Source organism: Bubalus kerabau, chromosome 3, assembly GCF_029407905.1.
Source record: "Bubalus kerabau isolate K-KA32 ecotype Philippines breed swamp buffalo chromosome 3, PCC_UOA_SB_1v2, whole genome shotgun sequence".
Classification (NCBI taxonomy): Eukaryota; Metazoa; Chordata; class Mammalia; order Artiodactyla; family Bovidae; genus Bubalus; species Bubalus kerabau.
In genome coordinates, this window is record NC_073626.1 from 108,526,522 (window position 1) to 108,532,521 (window position 6,000).

Below are 6,000 nucleotides of genomic sequence, written 5' to 3' on the forward strand. Positions count from 1 at the left end.
CGGAGGAGCCTGGTGGGCTGCAGTCCATGGGGTCGCTAAGAGTCAGACACGACTGAGCGACTGCACTTTCAGTTTTCACTTTCATGCCTTGGAGAAGGAAATGGCAACCCACTCCAGTGTTCTTGCCTGGAGAAACCCAGGGACGGGGGACCCTGGTGGGCTGCCGTCTATGGGGTCTCACAGAGTCGGACACGACTGAAGTGACTTGGCAGCAGTAGCACATAGTATTAATGTAGATTTCACAAATTAAATGGAATGCTGTAATCCTTAATGATGATATATAATGATAATATTATAATTTCACCTAATAGTGTTACCATTTTACCAAATAAATAGGAAGAGAGAAAGTATTAAACATTTCTTGTGTCTAAAATTTAAGAAGCATTTGGAAGCATTGTCAAAGATGCCAGAGATGGACAGTTTGGGGAAAAAAAGAAACTTTGAAGAAAAACTCTGTACTAAAGTAATAATGAGGAACACCAATAACTAAATTTTGCAAATTGTTGATAATATATTATTTTGAAAATAATCTTCCTGAGAGTTAAAATGTATTTGAGTTGGGAAATGAAATAAATAGGAATAGTTAAGAGGAAGTACAATGGAATAAGAGCCTGTATCTTATCTTGAGATCTGATTATCAGTTGGTCTCTAGATTGATGGCTGGTATCAGGAAGTTTCAGAAGAACTTGCAGAGACTCAATTTTGCTACCAATTAGCTGCAGGATTTTAGAAAAATCAATTAACACCTTTGAATTCCATTTGTTTTCTCATATACAAATTACAAGTTATCTCCCCCATTAACATTACTTTATTCCCACAGCTAAAGTTCTGTCTCTCTCTCTTCTATGAAATCACACAAAACATCTTCCTAGCCACATGTATCTATGGAGCACTTGACATACACCTATTCCTACTTAAGGTAATTTGTAGGTAAGCTTGGCTTCCCTAGCAGCTCACATGGTAAAGACTAGGTCTATTTAATACAAAAATAGTGACTTTTCTCATTAATAATATTTAAATATTGCTTTTGTATTGCAATGATAATATTTTTAAAATATCGTATTAATTAAAATATTTTACAAATTAAGTTTACTCATATTTTTTTCCTTTCTTAGTATGGCTTTCATGAAATTTAAAAGTACCTACATGTTTCATATTGCATTTCTGTTAGAAAGCACTTGTTTAGAGACTTTTATTCCATAGAACTCTGTGCAGTACAGCAATCCATATTTTCTTAAAAAAGCCCTTGGGTGATGCCAATGTATACAAAATTTGAAAATGACCAGATTGCTACCTTAACTACACATAGTAGACAGCAAATGATGGTGGTGTGGTTGGGATAGCTCATTATCTTCTTAGTATGTGAGTTAATTCTATCAATGAATGAAAGTTCAGGCATTGGGCTGTTCTGGCTTGACATACCAGTCAGGCAAAAAGAAGAGATGTCCACCATTCTGAATGGCACAGTTAATGAATAATAAACTTATCTGAGGTTATTAGAAACAATTAGAACCTTGTCTGCTATAGTAAACAGGAGCTCTTTTCAGTAAATGATGTTTCTTACCATTTTAACATGAGAGGCTGGTATCCTAGTAAAATAACAAGCAGAAGGTAGAACTATTAAAATTGAGCTGAAGACTTGGCTGTCAAAGTTAGGTGGTGAGTAAGCCTGATTAATTTACTTATTGATCCATTTTTGATGTAAATTGAACAGATTTGAATGGATTCTTGGAAAAGCAGGGAATAAGAATAAAGGAGACAGTAAATTTTCGATTCAAGAAAAATCATGATGCTGTTTTTTTTCCCCCGTATGGAGAAAATAATAAAACAATATATTTAAATGAAAATACATTTAGAATTAATTTAATGAAAAGCAGGGTTTTGCACCAGTCTGAATGCATAAAGGTACAGCTGCGATGCATTCTGACATCCAGATATAACGGAAAGGACAATGATATACAGCAGAATGTAGGTAATGAAGCTTTTAAGGAAAGAAACATCTATTTTCAAGCTTTTCACTTTATTCTGATTTTTCCCTACAGATGAAAAACACAAAACTTACGTTCTTGAAAAGCGGCTTGATTAAAAATCGCCTACAGGACAGTTATATTCTTTCTAAGATCCTGGTTGAAGTACAGTAGATAGATTTTAACCATATATATATATAAACAACAATATGTATTCATATCAGCTGATTGGTCAAGCCCATCCTTTTCCCTTTGAACAGTCCCTTTAAGAGAAATAAACTACTTTGGCATCTTTGCAAACAAGAGTGGGTGTTGGGATGCAAAGAACCCTTTAGTGTTTTAGAATCTCAACAGGGCTTACTGCAAAGGGCTTAATAGCCTTTTGAGAGAACTGAGGTTGCATTTTGTGCCATTGCGAATTTAAATCCAGGTCACAGAGACGTGAAATAGCAAATGACACATTTACTGTGCCACCCAGCTGCCTTCTCTAACTCACCAGGGCTGCCTTCTGAACAAAGTGAGCGTGCCAATGTTAGACTCGTGTGCAAGTGGTTTAGTCGAACAGGGAATGTTAAAAGAAGATATTCTGCCCACAATTAAAAAGCTACTTAGCTCAATTGCTAATTTGCCCCTGAAGTGTCAAATTAATGACTGGCCTCTCTGAAGGAGCTATAACCCTCCACCTCATGAGTGGAAAAACTTTCAAGCTTTTCAGTGAGTCAGACTTGAGATTGAAGTACTCAGGGAGAATGTGTCTGGTATTGAATTGCAGAGTTCACAGGCTATCGTCATCAATCTACTTAAAGTTGTTCTGCTCTTGAAAACTTGTTAAAATGAAAGTCACCATCATGGTTATTTTGCGGTTGTATATGAAGAATGATCTGCATTGATGAAATCTTAATAGGTTATTACTACTGTCACACCACACTTTCACAAGTGCTTTCTTCAAAATATTCTCACTGGTGTATCCCCCTCCTGCAGATCAATACCATATGGTTAATTCCAAAGTTACAATTGAGGGGCAGATAACCTGTGAAGGGTGAGAGCTGGAAGCTGTCATTCCTGATGTCCTCAGAGATCCATAGCTTTGGAACCACAGGAAGAGAACATGGAATTTGTCTGTCAAGTACAGAGAAGACAAAGCATTCAGCTGAGGATGTTATTTCCCAGGCCAGTGACTATCTCTCAGCTGTGACTAAGATCTCTTGACTAGGCAAATATTTGAACACAGTAAAATTGTTTCTTGGCATGGCTATCAGTGAGAAGAAGTTGAGGAACTTCACACACACACACCACCCCCAGGGAACCATGCTAACTATTTTTTGAGCTCATGATTTGGGGATTTAGGCCTCATTTATAAAAATATTTGAATGATTCTGATAGTCAGCCAGATTAGGGGAATCCCCGGCCTGTGTCATAGAACTGTGGTTTATCTGCAAAGACCCATGAGCTGTCTCATTGGTCCAGATTTTCTGAACCTGTAGGACTAAACTTACTTTTCAAGGTAAAAAAAAAAAAAAAAAAAATATATATATATATATATATATATATATATAAAACAATCTGCACTTCAGCTACACTAAATATTATTGTATATATTTTTTATTCCCATCAAAAATAGATGAGAGGAAGAAATATTATATCTTTTACTGTATTCTTTCCTTTGATTCTTCATTATCTTCAGGGTATTTTGTGATACTAAAAAAAACTTTCTTCATTTTGAGAAATCATTCTATTCTAAATAGAATTCAGGTTTTAATTTCTTATGGAGACCTGGGGAGATGCTGTAGAACAAACTTCCCTCGCTCACTCTTAAACAGTATTTATTGCATTCTGTGCCCTGTGTGCACAGGAGGAAGTCAAATGCTTTAAGAGACACAAAGTTAAATCAGGAAATTTATGTATTTATTTTGCCCACACAAAATTTGTAGTCTTTCAGGGGAGATAAGTCATATACGTAAGGATCTATAATACAACAAAAAACATAAGCCTGATCAATTTGACTACACTGATATTTTAAAATTCTGGGCATCAAAATGTATCATTTTATTAGAGTTAAAATGTAAGTCACAGAATTTGAGAAAATATTATCATTGACTATAACGGACATACGAATAAAATCTAGAATGTGTAAAGAACTGTCAAAAATTAAGAAGAAGACCAACTACACATTAGAAAACTAGGTAAAAATATGATTAGGTAATGAATGAAAATGGAATTGCCAATAAAATATGAAAAGTTACTGTAACTCAGTAACCATCAGGGAAATATAAATTAAAACCATAAGATACAACAATTGTATCAATTTTCCAGAAGTACTATTAAAAACCAGTACTAGAATGTAGGAATTCATACATGCTTCTGTTGGAAATGTAAAAAAGTGCAGTATCTGTGGAGAGCAGTCTGGCAAATAGAGTTGAGGTCATGCTGTACCCTGTTGTGCTGTGCTCAGTTGTGTCCAACTCTTTGCTACCCCATGGGCTGCAGCACACCAGGCTCCCCTGTCTAAGAGGACTCGCCAGGCAAGAATACTGGTGTGGGTTGCCATACCCTCCTCCAGGGATTTTCCAACCTGGGGATTGAACCCAGGTCTCCCTCATTGCAGGCAGATTCTTTGCCATCTGAGTCAACAGGGAAGCTCAAGAATACTGGAGTGGGTAATCTATCCCTTCTCCAGGGGAACTTTCCAGCCTAGAGATTGAACTGGTGTCCCTTATATTGCAGGCAGATTCTTTATCAGCTGAGCTAGCAGGGAAGCCCATTTGAGGGATATTCTAAAAACAAAATATCATTCCTAGGCTTATGTCTATATTGGTTGTCTAGCCAGAAATAGGTATTCTAGCTGGTAATTAGATAATTAAAAAAATGTCCTAAAGGAACTACTGACAAGGTTTTGGGCAGGTGACTGCAGCCATGAAATTAAAAGACACTTACTCCTTGGAAGGAAAGTTATGACCAACCTAGATAGCATGTTCAAAAGCAGAGACATTACTTTGCCAACAAGGTTCGTCTAGTCAAGGCTATGGTTTTTCCTGTGGTCATGTATGGATGTGAGAGTTGGAATGTGAAGAAGGCTGAGCACTGAAGAATTGATGCTTTTGAACTGTGGTATTGGAGAAGACTCTTGAAAGTCCCTTGGACTGCAAGGAGATCCAACCAGTCCATTCTAAAGGAGATCAGCCCTGGGATTTCTTTGGAAGGACTGATGCTGAAGCTGAAACTCCAGTACTTTGGCCACCTCATGCGAAGAGTTGACTCATTGGAAAAGACTCTGATGCTGGGAGGGATTGGGGCAGGAGGAGAAGGGGACGACAGAGGATGAGATGGCTGGATGGCATCACTGACTCGATGGACGTGAGTCTGAGTGAACTCCGGGAGTTGGTGATGGACAGGGAGGCCTGGCGTGCTGCGATTCATTGGGTCGCAAAGAGTCTGACATGACTGAGCGACTGATCTGATCTGAAGATGATTATAAGATGATGTTGGAAAGTGCTACACTCAATATGCCAGCAAATTTGGAAAACTCAGCAGTGGCCACAGGACTGGAAAAGGTCAGTTTTCATCCCAATCCCAAAGAAAGGCAATGCCAAAGAATGCTCAAACTACCGCACAATTGCACTCATCTCATACGCTAGCAAAGTAATGCTCAAAATTCTCCAAGCCAGGCTTCAGCAATACATGAACCGTGAACTTCCAGATGTTCAAGCTGGTTTTAGAAAAGGCAGAGGAACCAGAGACCAAATTGCCAACATCTGCTGCATCATCGACAAAGCAAGTGAGTTCCAGAAAAACATCTATTTCTGCGTTATTGACTATGCCAAAGCCTTTGACTGTGTGGATCACAATAAACTGTGGAAAATTCTGAAAGAGATGGGAATACCAGACCACCTGACCAACCTCTTGAGAAATCTGTATGCAGGTCAGGAAGAAACATTTAGAGCTGGACATGGAACAACAGACTGCTTCCAAATAGGAAAAGGAGTACGTCAAGGCTGTATATTGTCACCCTGCTTATTTAACTTATATGCAGAAT